The sequence below is a fragment of the Zeugodacus cucurbitae genome, chromosome 4, assembly GCF_028554725.1.
Source record: "Zeugodacus cucurbitae isolate PBARC_wt_2022May chromosome 4, idZeuCucr1.2, whole genome shotgun sequence".
Lineage (NCBI taxonomy): Eukaryota > Metazoa > Arthropoda > Insecta > Diptera > Tephritidae > Zeugodacus > Zeugodacus cucurbitae.
Window position 1 is genome coordinate 48,905,663 of NC_071669.1, and position 20,370 is coordinate 48,926,032.

Sequence of the window (20,370 nt, forward strand, 5' to 3'; positions counted from 1 at the left end):
CCAGCCACCTTGAACCGCAGAGTGCAGCACCGTTCCTCTAGATTTTATACAGACAACAATCGACGGCCGACAAGCAGACTAGCACCCAACATAACTGGAATATATGCACATACAACCGCTCTTAGCCAGAAAGTTGCCGACATGCCCATGACAATTATATACACTTGTGTGTGTATGTGAGCACGAGTGCAGGGAATGCGTTCTTGGCCTTATCATTTTCAAGATCTCACTTGAGCAATGCCATTCGGCTTCATTTGCTTTGCACTCGCTTCGATCTGTTTGATGCCACAACATTCAATGGAGAACAAATACACCGACACACAAGGAATTTGCAATACAATGCAAAACACCTTGAAAACGAATGAAATGGAACTGCTACGATCACAGACCAGTGGACGACAATGCACAATGGCTGAAATGTGTATATAGACTAAAAGCAACAACTACAAGAACGAAAAGGAAGGATTGAAATTAAGGCAATGGCAAACTTTTTATTTTATTTTTATTTTGTTGTTGTTATTGGAATTTGCAGGCTGACAATCACAACTAAATCATAAACCTCATTGCAAAACCTGGCACGGTTGCTTTTCTGGTTTTTGATTGGTAATGTATGTACTTATATATGAGTATGTATGTAAGAACTCCTATAAGCAAATGTTGTGACTCAAAAGTCCTCTTCCACATGTGATCGCACAAGAATTTGCAACTATTTTTTTCTTATTGAAGTTGCATTTACACTCAAGCAACTCAGGCAAATGTATCATCAAAGGAATATCCAATTTGGCTTCAATTGCTGCAACTCGAGTCTCCATTTTATTGCATTGCCTTTTCGCTTTGCCTTCTTCTGTAGGTAGATGACATGAAAATGCGTGTTTGAGTTTTGTCGCAGCAGTATTGCATTACCGCGAGTCATTCTCCTGCTCCTTCGTCTTCTTTTTCTTCTTACTTCGTGAATTGCAAATATGCAGGTATGTGGGTTCAAAAGGTGCGTGCCGCATGTGGCGCAACTCCCTTGTTCCTGTTGCGTTTCTTCTACTTTTTTGCCATTCCCGGCAGGGGCACTGAACACTTCTAGGGTTCTTACTTATGCCAGTTGCTTATGGTTGAGTCATAGGGGTTTGACATCGTTATCGCAACATTTTTAAGAGTTCGATTCGGCTAAAAGTGGAAGGTAGCTGGCACTTGCCACAGGAAGAGTGGTCCCTCTGACAGTTCTTTTTCAACGCAAATATCTATAGAATTCCATTGATATAACTATTCGAAGCAAAAGAAAAGCTTGTTCGGATAAAAAATTGAAATATTACTTTAATAAGTCGTATTTGATCTTCACAAAAACCTCTATAAAAAATATAATTTTGGGATATATCGAGTGTTATAAAGGAATATAATTCGTTTTACTGAATATGCTGCAGGAAAAGCTATATCCGATATCTAAGAATATTGTTGGATGTCGTCAATGTATTGAAGGAGTGTCTTTTTTATGTACTTGGTGAGCGAATTTTTGCTAAAGCATCCCAGTAAAAATTGCTTGGAGAAGATTTCGCTGTCCACGTAATTATCTCAGAAAAAATCTCATATATTTCCATAAATAATTAATATTTTCACTTTTCAAATAATGTATGTACATATGTATGTAGCAGCCTTTTTTCGGTGCTGCTGTACATTGATTTTCTATGACCATGGTTTTCGAATTCACCGCAAAACATTACCTAAAATAGTAATTCGCCGACACATCGCAGTATCCTTGCTTGAGTTTTGTGATTTAGAGCTGCATTTGGCGCCGCTTAGGCGAATAAATTTGGTGCAAGACTTTGAGCAAAAAGCAATTTGCCAACGAATAATATTGTGTATGTACACATGAGACCTTCGTCGATAAGTTTTGAAATACCGTGCAAAAATATTATTATAGAAATGTCAACCATTTTGTTTAGAATGTGAAAAGGTTTGGTTAAGTTAAGATAGAGGCAGAGATGGTTAGATAGGTGAGAGTTAGGAAGATAGATGGTGAGATGGAGAAAGAAATAGTGAGAAAAATGGATGCAGAGAGATAAATAATATAAAAATAAAATTTTCTTGAGCACACCTGAATATTCTTCAAATGTCTTGTATACAGATATATTTCATAAAACTGACCAGAGTATAATAATTTAGGAACGCAGTCGTCCGTATGAAAACTCTCCCAGAACATCTTTTCCATGAAAGTCATGCCTTTGAACATGGCAAATTTTCGTATGTTCTTTAAAAAATATATTTACTGATTATTCAGGACTCGCCAGTGTATTTTCTCTTAAACAATTTCTTTGAATCGGAAGTTTTCAGATACCATAATAAAATATCATACTTGCCTTTTTCAAGATACCACCTTCGCATAAGTCGAGTTAAGCCCCACTAAAACTTTACCACGGAAACACTCTGCTTACAAGTTTCAGGAACATCCCCAATGTTTATATGCATATATTGTATTTGAGAAAACAGTGAAACTCAATCGACAATATGAGGTAATGAGTATAAGAAAAATATATGACTTGCATTTATATCATATACACACATATATATTTTACTTCTACATATTACCTCATATTTTCCACAAAATAGACCAGTTAAACACTTAATTCATATCTTACAAAACTTTTTAAAGCAATATAAATTTAAGTTAAATTTAAAGATTTGTCTCAAACCACCGATTTACTATTGGAAACTTGATCATATCCGTTTGATGTTTAACTACTTTGTGCTCAATTATTGTGTTTATCATTTGCAGTTTCCTCTACTTCGTTGGCTTCTCATAAATACACTTAAGTACATTTCTTTTTCATTTAGTATTTACTACAGTTTTGTTTTTGTTTTTGTTTTTTTATTGATGTGGCATAAAATGTGGTCCTACAAAAATTATATGACTAATTCAGATAATTTATGACAAACTCAATTTTATGACTTATTTTCAAGTCTGTGCTTGAGTTCGAGACACCTTTGAAAGTCTTATATACAGCATTCAAATAAACTACTTTATAACTGATAAGAATTGCATACTCAAATTGTCGAGCAACAACCAGTTGATTTCCTACGATATGTCTATCAATTCTCAGATTTCGTTACTGATCTCATTCCAGTTGGGTTATGGAGGACAACCACTGATCAAGTGTTTTTTTTCAAATCTCCTTAGAAAATCCTTTTATATTGTCTGCCATATTTTTGACTAGTCAGATTTTAGACAGGAATTTCTAAATATATAATTTCTACTCATGGAAAAATCAAACCCTGAATTTTGGAGATGTCACATCGGAACTATCAGAAAATATATTGAATCTAAGGATTGATAACTAAATCAGATCTAACAGGATCTCGAATATAGTACCCTAGGTACCGAACTATACATATGTCGCTCCCGCTTACCCATTTCTCTTCTATTTCTAGGTTAGCGATTGCTCACATGCAATCAAAAAGCCAAAACGAATATCAAGTACTTATACAACTAAACCAGTTCTCTTACCAAAGGATTGTACCATTGCTTAAGATCTTTGATATATATATCGTTTAATAAACGAATTTAATAATTTTCTTTATTTTGTGACTTTCTTGATAGGGATTAACTATTCCTTTGCAAAAAAGAAAAATATGTAGTTGTCTCAAAGCTAGGATCTGAGATGAATTATGTTTTCTATGTGGTCTGGCTCGCTCTAATTAACTGAGCGGTTACGTTGACTGGCGTACGGTTACGTTGTAAATTAATCAGACAAGTATTTCGTTCTGACTGAAGTATAAGAGGGTTTCTCAATATTTTTGTGGTCTCAGTGCTTCGACTTCGGCATTTAAACGAAAGTTCTGTCATATTTATTGAGACTAATAAAAAAGGGATTACGACAGCAAAATACATTAGTTTGTGATGTCATGAGCGGAGCGTAAGCTTGGTTTACAATTACTAAAATTGTGACAGTTTTTCTTCGATAACATTCTTGGTAGTGATAGTTTGAATATTTTGTAGAATAAGAGAAAATCTCATAGTATTTCTACTTCGTCGTTATTCAGTATTTTTTAAACTTTTTCTCTCTTATGTACTCTTAACTTGTCGCTGTCGAATTCAAAGTGACCTCGAATCTCAATGGATCAATCGGCTATTATCTTACAACTGGATATACTGTTGTAGTTGTCATATTTTCCATATCATGTTAAATGAATAAATGTTTTTCACGAATTTACTCTTCCATATAAACAACAATATTAATTTTCTTTGTATCTAATTGAGATATTAAAACGTCAAGTGTAATTGTAGAATTGAATAAAATTTATAAATACCTAAATATTTACCCAGTTTAATGCTAGATAAACTATTTTTCACTTTACATATTATGGACTCAGACTAACTAATAAAATATCTCTATATGTTCTGATAAGATAACTCACAACTAAAGGGAGACGATTTAAATAGCGACATCACGAACTAAATTCCAGTTGCATTGCGTTTGCAAGCCGATTTACATGACGAAAGTGCATTAAAGAAAGAGAAAATTAAATCTTTCGATATGTTCAAATTCAAATCTGTAAGTGGAAAAATCGAGTCACTTCAAAGACATTCGTATAGCCTTTGATTTCATGTACTCTTCACATAATTTTGCTTGCAATTAGTATGTTCCTCCCGGAATTCTCCTCCTTCTATTCTCCAAATCGTCAAATTTCGCCTCCGCTGTTTGCAATGCTTGCTCGAGCACTACCAATTTAGCCTGCGTATCGCAAACGCACTTCCAAGTGTGCGTCAATGGCATACGAACCGGAACGCTTACTCGTTGTCCCAGTGGATATATTTGTTCGACGACTTCTAACGGCATTTGCAAGTCGATTGATGATACGAATACAGTCGGCGATTGCACCGAAAGTACTACTGTCGGTACTACTTCCACGAGTAGATACTTCTTCGACCCAGTTGCGTATTGTCAAACCATACTAATAAATGGTCGTTTTCCAGTAGGCAATAATCTTACAACAACATGTTAAGCGTGAGTAGATTTTAATACTCCTTCTTTCCAGTACTTATACAAACGTGACTTTTCATTGATGTAGGTATGTTTATTGTTTCATAAATGGCAACGTCTGGAGTGGAGCGCTCTACTTCTGCCCAGGTGCTACTTACTTTGACAGTTCTACCCGCTATTGTACACCAAATGTACCGGCTCGTTGCGTCAGTTCTACACTCTGAAGATTTTCGCACTAAGTTTCGATGACTAAACTTATGAAACATTCTCCTAATATTGGGTTGGTTGTATTTGCACTTACCTGTAGTCTGTTCTCTTGAGAGAACGGTTTCTCAGCCACAATGTGAAATAAAATTGAAATCAGTGTAGTTTAAAATTTTAACTTTATTGATATAAATTTATTAAATTATTAATATAAAATTAATTCAAATGGTTTATAAATTGTACAAGCTTTATTTTTCTTGCCAAAATATGTATGTGTTCGGACCACAGGAACACTTAACATCTCCCTTATTGCGACAGTGTTTACACCTGAAAGAAAAATACAAATTAACTTTTAATTCTATTTAATTATAACAGAGCTTACCTCTTGCAATTGAAGTTGTATGATCTCAAGTGAATGGACTTGCAGTTGTTGGGTCAGTAGAAGGATCGACCACATCACAGGTAACAGTATGCGAACCGACAGCACTAATAGAAATCGCATATCTTCTTGCATTCCATACAAATCTACTGGGAAAATGACGCACTCAACCGGTGGGATCTCAGACGCCAAGGCTGTTTGGTATATGGAGTTACTCCAGCAAGCGAGCTGTACATTGTCGATAAAGTGAGGTGGAATCACAACTGGGCGCATGTGTTGCACTCTCTTGCAGACAGATGTCGTTGAATTCGGTACATTCGAAGTCCTCCCTCAATGATAAAGAATGTCCATGCTGGGGTTGCGATCTGTCGACATTACACACAGCCGATGTTGAGTCGATGGACAAGTAAATGCAGATCGTTATCTGTAAATAGACAGATGTAAATTGTTGAAAAAAAGGTTTTAGAAAATGAAGACATTAGATCAAAGTGTTAATATAAGCTTAAAAATGCCCTCCAAAAAATTAAACAACTACAAAATAGTCTGGAATAATGAGCCGACAGTTACTTTAAACTTTGACCCGCCAGAAATAGAATAAAACTACAAATAAATCGTAAGGTTAGCATCCCCAATCTCGCACTGCCATCTTACTGTCAGCTTGTTTCTTAAGAAATTGTGAGCCGAAAATCCTTTCCAATACTAATTGAGTGCACTCTACACACATTCGCAGTAAAAAATTTCCGTAAAATGTACAAAATTCGAAATTTTTAGCATATAAAGTTGATTTTCAACGCCTTCAAAATCCATGATCCATGACAATGTGCCAAAACTTTTCAGGTATTCAAAGCAGGCAAAGCTGACAAAGCACGGAGCTTAGCACTAACTATTTAGCATAGCAAGCCGCGTCCGTCAAAGCATTCGCCAGCAATTTCCGTTATGCTGCGGTGTGTCTAATATTATAATGGTGGTGCTGGAGGTAAATTAGGCATGGATGTGTGAGATTTAATGGCGATCGCGACAAGAATGCTCATCCCGCCAATTTGGGATGGATATTTTTATGCATATATATGAATGAATTAATGCGTATTAAGCTTGTGTGTAGGTGCGATTTAGTGTGTGATTTATGCGGAATCATACAGGTATTTTGTAAACGATTTTGTGATATTTTACCGAAATGTGTGGTGCTAAGCAACACCTAAAGATACGCTTTATTTTCGGCTGTTGACTAATACAGCTTATGTTGTTATGTTATGTTAAATTTATACGAATTCTTTGAAATGCTGATGTTGATGTATGGCCGCACACCAATATGCCGCATTTGATTAAAAACAACTGCCGGCGCTCTGCTTCACATCAGCTGTATTGCTACACTCTGGCAGTACGCGAAGTGAGTATGATCGATCGCAGTCCGTTTCGTGTTTTTGTACAGTTACAAAATATAGCAGCCAGTTCATACTGCTTCGTAAATTGATCATCTGTTGATCATCACTACTGTCAAAGCAACGGCTGGAGCTTAATTTTTACATGAGAAATGTATGTTGCATATTCAATAAACTGGTGTGTGGCATACACAAATGCCTACATTTATGGCATGTAGACTCAATAGAGCTCATGGTTGCTCATCTCTTTGCAATTGAACTGTTCACTGTCGGCTTACTCGTCTCTGGACAAGCAGTTTACATGCAAATATCGATGTTTTTACTGCTTTTACACTTGTTTGTTTTTTATTTATTTATTTTTTTACTTCTTTGGCTTTTTATTGTTGCTTCTCTCGAAGCTCGGTTGCATGCAACATGCTGTTGCGATCATCAGCAGATGTTATTTTTAACTATGGACTGTATGTGTCTGTCTAGCTGTGGGGGCGTATGCTATTTATTGGAAATTCGCATTGTGTTATGCCGAAGTTGGTTATTTATTAGTAATTTTGCTGGTCTACACACATTTGTACATATGAATCGATATATAATATGGTATCGATATAATATATAATCCATATATAATACGTGGCAATCGGTGGATATTCTTTCAGTAACCCAGCCGTAAAAATTAGAAGACTATAGACGATTAGTAGTCCAAAATATTGTTTTCTTGTCCAAAATATTTAAATGAACATTTTTAGGGATCCTGGCATCAAATTGTTAATATTTTTAGATCGAAACTAGTGGGTCTTTGGTTGGAACATCCGTAAATCCTATACTTCCATTATTTTAATTTTTTATACGCAAAGATTCTCCCCTTATTTCGTGCCTAACCTATGTACAGATAATATAGAGAAGGTAAACACCTTTACCACTTTTACAAACGACTTAATTTCTTTAAAGGACGCGTGATATAATTGCAGTGGCCTTTCTCTCGAAGAAAGATCGACCTTGTGCAAATTTTTATTTTACTTTAATTTACTAAATTGATTTACAACTAAATAAATAAATAAAAGATCCATTTCGATTGGCAGCTGTTTTGTCGACTAGTTTAACTTGACCAAGCGGATATCCCAGTTGGAATGTGCATTGGAAACTCTGGTTGGCAGAAGAATAAAAGCAAGCGGCTCAAATAAGAAGCGCAAGTAATTGCAGTTAACAGCAGTTTTTTACTCTCTTTCCCCCTTAAATTGTCGCTAGAGAGTTTCTATGTTATCATCTAATCGCATTCAATTAATATTACACTCAATGGAGTCCACAAATATTTAAATATATATAATATTTTTATTTTAACATATTATTTAACCAAGCGTGTCGAGGAGATCATTGTGAACAATATTGCGGATCATTGCACAATTCGGTCGATATTAATATTGCTTTTCTATTTATTTATAGGTATCTCGATCAATAAACTTATACATATCTGTGTGTCATTAAGTCTGTTATGGTGTTTATTAATACATTTCTTAATCGTTTCCGTTCGATTTCAACATTAATTAATCTACCTTTATCATAAAACGTAATCCAATCAAGTACTTCATAAGAAGTACGGAGCAAAAACAGCAACTTTTCTATATTTAGTTTAATTTCTGTAGACTAAGAAATTTAAATTTAGTTCTCAAGGTATTCAGGATGTCGTTTTTAGGATTAACATTCACTGACTAAGTTTAATTCTCGATTTAGCTGAGAAAACTTTGCAAATAATTTCTAAAGTAGCACAGAAATTGAGGTATGATCCTTCGACTGTTACTCTGGCATTTTTTATAGGTATTTTGGTGACTTTCAATGTTCCTCATTTTAATATTCTTCGTTTTCTTTTAAAGCGATTCGAAATGTTTTCCTAGACTTTTTTGTTTTATTTTTCATCAATAGACGTATTCTTCTCCTTGTCTGGCGTAGACACCGCTTACGCGGTTATAGCCGAGTCCACAACAGCGCGCCACGTATCCCTCCTTTTGGCAGTTTGGCGCCAATTGGTTATACCAAGCGAAGCCAGGTCCCTCTCCACCTGGTCCTTCCATCGGAGTGGAGGTCTCCCTCTTCCTCTGCTTCCACCAGCGGGTACTGCATCAAAAACTTTCGGAGCTAAGGCACTTTCGTCCATTCGAACAACATGCCCTGGTCAGCGTAGCCGCTGTCTTTTTATTCGCTGGACTTTGTCTATGTCGTCGAACAACACATACAGCTCATCATTCCATCGTCTGCGGTATTCGCCGTTGCCAATGCTTAAGGGACCATAAATCTTCCGCAAAACCTTTCTCTCGAAAACCCAAAGAGTCGTCTCATCGGATGTTGACATAGCCCACGCTTCAGCACAATAAAGTAGGACGGGAATGATGAGAGACTTGTAGAGTTTGGTTTTTGCTCGTCGAGAGAGGACTTTACTTTTCAATTGCCTACATCAATATACTTACATAAGTCTAAAACGAGGTAGCTTTTTAAGCGAGAAAAACAATGTTCTGGAAATTTTAAAGTGTAATTTTAAAACTAATTCGGACTTTGTTTTTTTTCCTAATATTTATAAAAAATGAGCCTTACATCACTTCTCTTAATTCAATATAAGCACATTAATGTAAGTATGATTCTATAACGAAAATAATTAATTTCTGATAAAGAATCAGTAGATCAAATGATTTAATTAGTTATTTTTGCGATAAGAAGTCACAAATCGGCTTTTGATTTTTAAAAGCTTCAAGAGTGTTTTCTACCATAAACATTTCATCTATAGAATTAAGCCATTTATGAATACATTCATTTGCAAAAATTACCAACTAAGAACTATTATACATGTATATTCATCTAATGTAAATAAGTAAATGCTTTTAGTAGGCACAAAAGCTTTTAGCCATCAAGTGCGAGGCATTGCTCCGAGCTGCCACACCAACAAAATGCTGAAAAGCAGTGCAGAGCCAAACCCGGCTGGCCAACATTTGTTTGTAATTTCATGATGGTTCATAAGTTGAAAATTGTATTAAAATATAAATTTTATTACAGTAAACAGAGGAAGTGAGCGCGGACAGCAATGTACGCACCGGTGTTAGCGTCTGTGTGCGCACATTTTCTATGGAAATCGCATTGCTTTCAACTGCAAATTAAATGCGAATTCAAATTGCCAATGATTATGAGCTGAACGAGTGTACTCAACGCACTGTGGCCCTGGTGTGCTGCGCTCAGTGATTCCACTCACTCCAGCAGCGCGCACGATGGACCAGACAGGCGGGCAGTGAGGCATAATACAACTACTCCCAGATTGCTGATGAGTCAGTGTGAATCTTTGTGTTAGTATGCAACCAATATTACCAGTTAGCAACATTGATGGCAACTGCGCTTCGCCTATCAGCATGGCAAATGCATCTGCCTTGGTGCCTGCCAAAAAAACAACGTCAAACTAGTCGACGGATTAAGAGTTCTTCTCATAGAAAAAATCCACTTGAAAAGGTTGTGCAATAGAATTGAAAGGATTCTAACAGATAAGACGTTAAGATAATTAGTACAACAATAACAATATACATTTAAAAGCAAAAGCAAATCGCCTTCAGTGGTTTCTAAATAAGAATCCTGTAGGAAATGCTTTAATTTCATGCTTTCAAGCTCCAACACTTGCAATTGAATCCAACCAACCAGTAAAAAACAGAGAAAGGTAATGGCAAAAATATGTATAATCCCAAATTTTCGAGGCTTCCTTTTGCTCATTGAGATTTGGTATTCTAAGAATTCGTCTATTCGTCGGTAAAGTCAGATATAAGGCCTCTGGTGTATGTTTGTAATTTAGCTCTAATTACAAAATGAATGTACTCTAACTGGTATACTTTTTCCTACAGGGTATGCGCTCTTACTAAAAATTTCTATGTATTTTAAGAGTGCATAATTCCATTTTATTTTTACACTTTAATCTGCTGTATTTCCATTTTGTTATTTCCTTTTTAAAGTCCACTACAGTCATGGTGTTGTTGTTGCCACTGTAAGCATGCGATTTAGCTCGTGTAGTCCATGCATTAGCATTACAAATGAAATGGCCAATTCTATGGTTATGACGTTTCTATGGGGAACTGTGTGGAAAATATTTAAATTAAATTAATTAATTAGTTAACGTGTTCCAAAGCGAAGTGAAAATAAACGCAGACGGTGATACAGCGGGCTGATAAAAATTAATTTGCTGTGAATGAGCGCGTGTGTCTAAATATATGCATATAGTTGTATTGTATCATCAGATCAGCTAAAATTTAATGAATTTGGACGTGTTGATTTATGGCACATTTGAAGTTGTCAGCAAAGAGATTTCGTATGCGGGCTGTTGTAGGTATAGATATACATACATTAAAGTTTAGTCTGTAGTATAAGATTGAAGGTGTTGCTAGCTACTTTTAAAGAAAATATTATGTATTCGAAACCCATTAGTTCAGAAATGAAAGGACACAAGATAGTCGGACGTAGTAATCAATTTCGGAGAGCATATGACTATGATCCGAGGATTGTGGGTTCTAGATGCGACCAAATATGAGATTGTGCGACATTTTTTTCTAATATAAGTTGTGTCTCAGTAAGTAATATCCATATTCCAGTTTGTCCTATTGATTGCTTCAGTGCAAGCCAGCAGCATAAATGTGACACCTTTGCACTCATCGGCTTTGTTATGTGCCTTTCATTTAACAAATTTTAATTTGCTCCCAGAAAAAAGGTGTAATTTTTCAATTTTCCACAATAACATAAAACTCTACAGGCTACTTAAATTAATAGCAAATAAACAATGCCCACAATGGGTGTAGTTCTAGCGAAATGATAGTAAATATTACAGAATTTGAACGCTTGGGGAGTGATGTGGGGGTTCGACTGGTGCAGGTGAATGGCACAGTGCGGCAATGATTCTCAGTTAATGATTAAAATTGAGGGGCACATGAAATTTATTTATATATTTATATAACTATTCAATTTGTGGATGCCACACAGAGTTGGGTTGGTGGAAAATCATCGAATATTTGTACGATTTGTGGACCCTACCATAACTGCCAGCTAACAAATTCGGAATTCCGTAAAGTGAAAAATGGAATGGAATTTCCTTGCAGCTACAAGCAATTGCACACAACAAGAACAAGTACTTGACTCCACGTTGCAAGTACGAGCATCAGAGCTCTCATGTTGCGGCGTATCGTAAAGAAAAGCTTGTTACCAAATGTGTGGCAACAACATACGTTGCACATAAAATCTAATTGAATTGCTGAGAAATTTCACTACAACAAAGCAATTTCAATGGCAAGCTGGAGAGTGTGTGGCAAAGTGCCTGCCACAAACTGCTGTAAGCCAGCAAAGCTACCAAATACCAAGTCGGTACTAAGTGCAAATGCCCCCTATGGAATGTCTGGGCAGCCTATAAATGTTAATACCTAAACCAGTTTTCTCCATCATACAAACAGACACACACACATATAGATACATGCAGAAGAATACCTTCAGCTGAAAGAGAATATGGCAGCAGCATAATCCAAAATGCCACAGCGTCTAAGATGCGCACCACTCTACTTATAGGTATGTAGATATCGTGCCATTAAAGCTGCCAACCCCACATCTTACCAAAAAAAAGCACAGAAAAACGAAGGGGGAATGAAAGAAAACCAGAAGAAGAGAAAAAAAATTTGCAGTAAGTTCAGCCTGGAGCTGGATAACTGGAACTGCGCATCATGCATCCTGGCAGTCAACTGGTCGTCCAATCAGTTATGTGGCATGCAACAAAAGCGCTGTGGCTGCAATGGATTAGAACTCGTGTGAAACAACTCAACTTCATTATTCGCATTTCAATTTCATTTGGCCGTCATTATTGCGGCTCTGCTTCCGATTTCTTTATTATTCTTCGTTTGGGTATTGCTTTACTCTTCCTCCTTGCTGACGCTCTTTTTGTTCTTTACGAGGTTTTTTCACTTTTTTTCTTTACTTGAAGCAGCACTTTGTACAGGTTCCAGAGCTGCAGCGCATCAGCGCATCAGCGTTTATTATTTGGTTTTCCCTTCAAACTTTATTTTTGCTTGCTTCCTTTCTTTTGCTTTTGTTCTTCTTTGTGTTCCTTTGCTTTTATTTTCGTTTATTTGTTTCTTGTATTGCAACTTTAGTCATTCAACTGAAAACTTGCGCGCTTAAGCGCAGCTCTGGCCGCTTTTATAAACCTAGCTCATTTCACTCGCTTGCTTTTTTGACGTACGCGCCTCTTCGGCTGCCAACCGTGCACAAAAATATTTTCAGATTCCCACTTTATAATGGCCATTTCTTTATTTCAGCTACGAGGGTAACTAATTGTATTTTGAGTTTGTTCCTTATTCTCCTATTGAGATGTTTAATTTAGTGAAGGTCCGAACCTCATGAAAATTTGAAATATATCCAAGACTAAACACACACGATTCTGAAGATCTCACTGATAAGTGAGAAAGTGTCGGTCATTGTGGAAATTCATTAATGATGGAAGTTCTGTTGTGATGATAATTTATAACGGTCATTAAAGGAAACCTCAAATCTAACCTAAATTAACGACGCTGGTTTGAAAAGTATAATGGTAAAATAAAGATAAATTGGTATAATGAAACTACTTTTCACACCAGCGTCGTTAATTTAGGTTCGGTTTAGCTCGAAACATATTATTTACCCTCGTAAGTCACAGTTGACTACAAGACTCTTTATAAACATATCTATATTATTATACTGCGCCTTCTCATTTACGACGATTCTTTAGTCTAGATTTCTCTGACATGCGATAGTATTGTCTACTCATTCAATGATATTAACTTTCTGAAATTCCTTTTTTTTTGCATTTCTATTTTCTAATTTTAATTCATTCGATTCTTTTTTTTAGTTTGCGTTAGTTTCACTGCTTTTCTGTTTGTTTAATTTCACGAGTGTTTTTCAATAAGACCTTTGAGATTCTCAGCAGCAGCGCTCTTGCAGTGCTCGGACAGTGCATTTTGTAATCCAACGTCGCACCTCTTAGAACCCGCTTGAGCCTCGTTCGGTCGTCTATTTAGTACTTCTAACTTCTTTTTACTTTCATGCATATCTTTTATGGTTGTTCTCTGTCGCTTTGACCCTTATGCGTGAATTTTTTTTTCTACAGTTTGCACGGTCGCAAGCACAGTAAAGACATTCTTCTTTTTCTACTTCTTCAACATTTGAAGAGCGCATAATAACCTGCTATGGTGCCACACGCGCCCATCCGTCCGACGCAAGTCCAGTTGCCACAAGTTGTGATTGCCGTTAGCCAAGTTAAGTAGTCGGCGTTGACTCTTTGAGTGCACAAAAGCGTGGAGATGCCATTGTGGCAGACAGAAGACTTTGCAGACAGAAGACAGGCGCTGTGCTTGCAACACCCCGTGACACGTCATGAAGCGCTGTTGGTCTGTTGGTGCTGTTCAGGTTTTATTCTATGCTATATTCTAAATTAGTCTGCACGCATTTTATGGATGCAAATCAAGTTGAGCGGATATTTAAAATAGTAAAATTAATTGAATGCTCACCAGTCATCGAACCGGCGCATTTTTTTGTTGCCACTGCATTACCTGCTTGTGTGTTTGTGGCGGATTCTAAGGCATATTTGCAGTTGTGTGTTTATTTAAAGACTTCCATGTATTTTTCTTCAATGTGACTTTGCAACGGAGAGGGTTTGTTGGTATTGGCGTTGTAATTAGTCGTAGTAAAAAAATAAAAATTACTTCTTCGCTTATCGTTTTATTGAGAATATGAAAACTGTATTATTTTGTTAATAATATGTATTAGTCAATTAGAGTAAAACTACTGTTCCCACGTTATGTACCGAACTTTCCACTATACCAACCTAGTATTATGTAAGATTGCTATTCGTACTAGTAACTACTTAATTACTTTCACTTGATCAAGAGATGTGGTGGTTACTAGAGTCATAGCTCGGGCTGCACAGGTCCTAAACTAACTTTTTAGATATCGTTTTACAAAATAAGAATAGCTTAAAGTATACATAAATATCTTGCTCTGTAAATATTAAAAACTTTTTGTATGTCTATCAAACGTATAAGCCTCTATAACCAACACCCATATACTCGTGTTAATTTGAAAACTTGTGGGAGCGCACAGCCACACAGCAATTTACCTAAATGTCCATGACTCTCACCGTAAGCACGTTCATTAAAAATTTAATAAGTGAACACTTGCCGTTGACACAGATACAACAATAACAACAATCATGCTGCCCACATTCATATACACATACATTGGTATGTTGGTTACTGCGTACCGGCGGCTCTGTGCCGTCAATTGCTGTACCAAATGCTCTAATCGTCATTTGCATATTTCGCACATTTGCCTAAACAGGATTAGGAGCAAATGAGAACGTCACTGAAGGGAGAGTTTGTGAGGTTATGTGCGCTTAAATATAATTAAATATTGTACTATATTTGTACGAGTGCAGAAGTTCAAAGTTCACTTAAATGAACATATTTATTTAAAAGACTGTCGGTTTCTTGCAAAAGAAATATAAGAAAAATGTTCATTTGAGCTCGAATAGAATTGAAAAAACTCTGTTGGTATGAATACTGTGTATAATAAATATTTTTTTATATATAAATACAAAAAAAATACCTATTACATTTATCATTAAAAAATTTGTATGAAAGTATTAAAATTTCAATGAAAAAAATTTGCAGCTTGTCATCTTTGGTTATAGAGCTAGCAAATACTTTCAACAACATAACTAGTTTGAGGAAGAAAGAATTCATAAAACTGTCTCTAATTCCAAACACTTTTTTTTATAAAAACAAAAAAAAAATGTTGTCAAATTACACCAATATCAGCCATTGCAGTGAGGCACCTTAGGCAATTTAAATGAATGAATGGCGAGTGGACGTCAAGGCGTATACGTAACATCTGCCTAGAATACATTTACGAACAGCATGAATGCTGTGTAACAACTGGGCAACAGAACAACAACAAATACAATAACTATAACAAAACTTAAGAGCACAACTGTGTATCAGAAGAAAAACAACAACAATAATAATAGCAAAAGCTCATAACAGCGAACCAGAAGAAGAACCACACCAATAACAACAACAATAACAGGAATCATAACGCATGCAAATGGAAATTTATATTAAATTCAAGCAGGAAATTGCACATTTCATACACTTAATGCTAATATTTTTGCAGATTTCACGTTGCAGTGAAAGGCGAGTGACCGAGGGCGTGAGGATTTCAATTATGCCCACATGGCGTTGCAAATGCAAAAGCTTAAATTATTCATATGGACGTAAGTGTAAGTAAAGTAGAAGTTTTTATTTGTCGGCATGCAGATTACTCGACTTTTTCACGGATTAAAACTGCCTTTACTCACACAAATGGACATTAGTTGTAAGCAGTGCAGCCCTTTGGTACAAAGTGTTTCCGGTTTCACTTTGTTTTCATTTGCGTTTTGCACTACTTTTGTACGCACCGCTTTGTAATGATTATTATTGCTCTTGTACGCCGAGAATTACATGCGGAGAATTACACACAAACAAATTGCGTTTAAAGCACTGCTTTTAGCTTTCGAACACGTTTCGGCGCTTAAGCGAGGAAAGGCAATATTCACAAAAGTTTTTCACGCTTTTGCCGTTGCGTTTGTGTTTTGCGTACTTCTGCCTCAAAGTGTTGCAATGTGTATTGTTGTGAACGCCTTTGCTTACTTCACAAGGAGTTCAACAAAACGAATTCTTCACACACGTAAACACACTCGCATATGTGCGTACGAAAAACGAAGTGATTTTTACTGCATTATTTGATTACTAAAAGGGGCGCGTGGCAGCATTGTGCATGCAACTTTGACTTTCCCACATTGTTGCACGTTTTATGAACTATTGTTATGAGCTTTGCTGTATATATATTTATGAATATTTGTGTGTTTTTACGACATTAACTACGCACACACATGGTTAGCATATTTTCCCAGCATTGCAAAAAACTTATTATATGTCTACGCATCACCACTGCCTCCAAGAAATTCTAATAATTGCCTCTATAAGCCCTGTACGAAGAATTAAGACTACACAAAAAATTAAATTAGTGAGGCGCCCAAATGTATGCTACAGAAATACGTTAACAAGGAAAAAGAGTGCTAAAGAAGGGTAGTTTCGATTAAGTAAGACCTAAGTAATATGCATAGCACTTTCTTCAAAAGTAACTGGCGTTAGTGGTACACTAAGTAAGTCACTTTTTGATCAAGGGAGTAAAGGATACGGCTGATGACTAATACTTTTTGAAAGCCTGTGGATGATTCTTTGCTTGGATATCTTACTCAATCTCTATAATAGTTTACCATGTGTTGCCTACATTTCGGCGTGCAGTAATTACTAGTGCGCAACGCTATTGTAACTAGTGCCCACTTCTACTGCAAAAAAAAACCGAAAAATTCTTGTATGACTATGGCAAATTGCATAAAAATACGAATTATCTAAAACTATTGCCTCAAGCTCTCACACCAGCTGCTAGCAAACAAAACTCCGACAAATCGCCTGTATGACCCGAGATAAAATATTGTGTCTGTTGGTAACCAAGCATTTTGCACACACACACATATGAATGCAAAGGCATAAAAAAGTCGTTTGTCGGCGTTTTATAGCCAACATTTTGTTTGGAATTGCATTTGGTATACAATTGTAGCTTAGCGAATATTTTAGAAAATGTTGCTGACACTTTGAAATGGATTATTTGCTGCGCCAGTGTGGAAACAATAAATATAAGCCACAAATACATGTACATGAGCATATGTTATGGTAGAGAGGTAGTCCGTAGGCATGAAGGCTTTAGTAAAAACCTCTGTTTTTTTATTTTATACATACATATAAACATAGTCTTGGCTTAAGGGAACAATTGGTGCTATTCCCACGTATCTGTTGCAAATTGCCCTAAATCCGAAATGAAAAAGAAAAGCTTTCGAACTTCGTTGGCTGTGTAGAAGTGCTTTGTTATTCTATTCTTAGGATATATTCTTATATTCAACAATTTGTATCTATGTAATACTATACATATATATAAAAATGTCCAACAATTTTTCAGAGGATTATTTCCGAAATAATATATAGTCCAAAATATTGACAATTAACTAATTTTCTTTCTATATTCATTCGGACAATTTTTGGAGTAACTTCAATATTTTCCATATTATATTTTTTAAAATATGTTTTAAATAACGAATAAATATCTGTGAAATTTAAGTTACTGAGTTGTTTAAATTACTTAAAGTATCATTACATAATATGAAGATAACTGGGAATTGAAAAGCGATACGATGTAAACTTTTCATGATTAATTTTAATTACATTAGATTTATTATAAATTAACGTTGCATAACGTTTAATTAATTTAAAAAATTTGCTAATGACATCAGTAGTTTTCAAAACAAAAGGAGAATAAATATTTCGTTGAACTGGATGTGAGAGAAGGCGACGCCCACACTCAGCACATTTGTGAGGAAGTAGTCAGTCACTCGGTGAGGTGGTGGCTGACAATTTGTATAAAATATAAATTTCCATTTATATCTTTGCTTGTGTGTAGGTATGAGTGTGTGTAGTCGCCTGAAGCATCAATCAGATTTCAATTTTATGATGATCACGTTAATTAATTTATTTGAGAATGACATCATTCACGCGTGTTTGCTTATGATTACAATTGAAGCTCGAACCATGTCACTGCTAACTTATTTGTGTATGAGTGCATGTATGTGAGTGTTCATATAAATTGAAAATAAAATAGAATTACCGAAAATAGCAAAGCCATGAAATAATTGACAATAAATAGCAGTAGGCAGCTGGCAGATGGCAGAAGGCCATTAAGCAAAGATTTCATTGCCGTTTAAGTGTGTGGCGCCATGATCATAAAGAAAGACTTAGCGGGTGGGTCGTAAGGGGGCTTAGAGACATTTGTGCAAAAAATTTAGGTGTGCTTCTAGATGTCTGTATGTATCTCTCCAAAATACTGGAAATTCATAAGTTTTAATGCTTCTCAAGTGCCGTTAAACCTTCAAAACTATTATTATGTGCATATGGGTTTATAAGTGTGCTGATGATATTTAGAACTTTTGTAACAAAAAGCAATGAACAAATAACAGAAGTGTAATAATATATGTAAATATATGTCTGTATGTATATATTTATCGTTATGCATATAAATGTGCTTAAATAGGGTAGACACTAATTGAAATATGGTATTTTTTATTTTTTTTTACTCACATGCGCACGGCTTATAATTCGAAGAATTTTTCTATCTCTGCTGACAGAGTCATTTGTAACACAATGAGCATTACAAAAAAAAAGAATAATAATAATAACAAAGCAACAAAAAATAAATAAAAATACTATAAAATATCCAAATGTATATATGTGGGCATGTCTGGTAATTCCGAATGCTTGTGGGTGTCGATTTGTGATTATTTCACTATAACATAGAAGATGAAAACAAATGCTTCATAAATACGGGGAATAATGACATGAATGCATAACAAAACATTCCAGCTGGTCGAAAAGCAAAATAATAAGCCTAATGAAATATAGTTAAGAGTAGTGCATGGTAATTGAAAAATCCTCATTTGTTTAATAATGCGCTCATATTTATTAGAACATACATAGTATAGGTATATATATGGATAAACATATACAACATATTGTTATTTGCTTTTCTAAAAATTACTAACCTCAATATTTGTTAACATGTTAGAAACCCAAGCGAATAAAAATTACTTTTAATGGTTATTTGAACTGCATAGGTCTTCAGGTGAACTGTACAACATTCTGAATCTGGTGCTATTGTGATATTATAACTAGGATATTATACCCACAGATTTTGATGATGGATGATGAATACTAATAGGTTTTGGAAATTATTTTAACACATTTTTTTAAAAAGTGTCGAAAGTAAATAGCCCAACTCGCATATTACGTTATGATGAATTTAACTCCGGGTTCTATAAAAATAATAGCAAAAGCTCCTTAATGGCTACCCATATTTCTTATTCATTTGTGGGCATTGGAATAAATGCAATATGTTCAAAAATAATACCGGATTCAAATAGCATTATCGTTAAAAATCCCGATATGTCAGCACTCAACAAGATTCATAAGTAACACAAGACCAAAATTGTTTGTGAATTGTTGCCTTTATAAATCTCAGTGAGTATGTGTATGTATGTGTGTAAATGCAACAATGTATGCGTGCATTTATTTGCACCAAAAATGCTAATGACTTTGATAATTCGGTTAAAATGTCATAAATATACTCACCGGAGCGAGCACTAACATGCCAATTCATCAAATCAAATGGCAACAAAAACAAAAATACTCAGACACACATATCAATCTGTTTGTTTTATGTACGAGCATGTGTTGGCAAATTTTATTTATTCAAATCACAGCGCAGACAAAAC

At 35.4% G+C, this 20,370-nt stretch overlaps 1 protein-coding gene and 1 long non-coding RNA gene across 2 annotated transcripts in view; one reads left to right on the forward strand and one right to left on the reverse strand.

Moving 5' to 3' along the window:
- Positions 1–20,370, reverse strand: part of LOC105221165 (division abnormally delayed protein) — a 301,758-nt gene that overhangs the window by 161,945 nt on the left and 119,443 nt on the right. The window lies entirely within an intron of this gene.
- On the forward strand, positions 4,787–5,934 carry LOC128921799 (uncharacterized). The gene is made up of 2 exons (XR_008471104.1): positions 4,787–4,991; positions 5,056–5,934. It is a non-coding gene; the product is annotated as an uncharacterized LOC128921799 (long non-coding RNA).